We start from the raw sequence: 1,065 nt of genomic DNA, 5'->3' as shown, positions 1-1,065 counted from the left end.
GCGGGGATTGATGAAGAGCAGTTTCCCCATTTCTGAGAAGGGAGAGGGATGTCTTACTGGCTGATGGGAAAGGAGAAAGTCATTAAGGTGACGATGAATTGGTCACTTAGCCCAGAGATAAGGGTACGCACAAAGTTACGTTCAGAAAAATAAACTTGCATTTCTGCACTTCTGAGTCATCTGTGAAACTCCTATCTGCTAGGGGTAACTGAGCAGAGTCAGAATGGGAAGGGTGGAAGGTACACGTGGTCACACTGGGTGGCGGGCCCGGGGTGGGGCGGGGGGTGCTTTTACACTTGGGAGGCAGGAAGTGGGTCTGGCCCTCCTGAGCACCGTCCCTATTGCACCGCAGGGTCTCTAGCTGTGAGGAGGTGTAGAATCAGGAACAGTAATCATTCCCAAAGTCCTCCGGAGGCCATGCCTCATGCTTATCAAGCTGTCCTCTGACACTTCAGCTCATCTGAACCCCACCGCTCCTCTGGAGGTGTGACCCTCTCTCCACCTTAGAGACGAGGCGCCTGAAGCCCTGAGAGTCCCAGTGACCTGTCTTGGGGCTCGGTGTGTGGGCTTCTCACCCCTCCTCGGGGCTCCCCCATCATATTGCCCAAGAAAGGGGGAGGCTGACCCCCCCCCCGGAGGATGGCTGAACTGGGTCACAGGAGAGGAGAGAGGAAAGCTGTGGAGGACGGTTCTATATGTAATAAAGGGAATACACTCATTCACTCACTCACACTTTCATTTTCTAGCTCCAGAGGACATATTCCTCCCCGACTTCTGAGAAGAAATACATTTCGGTTCTCCCTGCCCCTCAAAGCCCTTAAGTCCTTAAAAGCCGTTCTCCAGGGGCGCCTGGGTGGCGCAGTCGGTTAAGCGTCCGACTTCAGCCGGGTCACGATCTCGCGGTCCGTGAGTTCGAGCCCCGCGTCAGGCTCTGGGCTGATGGCTCGGAGCCTGGAGCCTGTTTCCGATTCTGTGTCTCCCTCTCTCTCTGCCCCGCCCCCGTTCATGCTCTGTCTTTCTCTGTCCCAAAAATAAATAAACGTTGGGAAAAAAAAAAAAAAAAAA

Source organism: Herpailurus yagouaroundi, unplaced genomic scaffold (genome assembly GCF_014898765.1).
Source record: "Herpailurus yagouaroundi ecotype Mexico unplaced genomic scaffold, PumYag 186, whole genome shotgun sequence".
In the NCBI taxonomy this organism is placed as follows: Eukaryota; Metazoa; Chordata; class Mammalia; order Carnivora; family Felidae; genus Herpailurus; species Herpailurus yagouaroundi.
Note: the sequence above shows the minus strand (reverse complement) of the source record.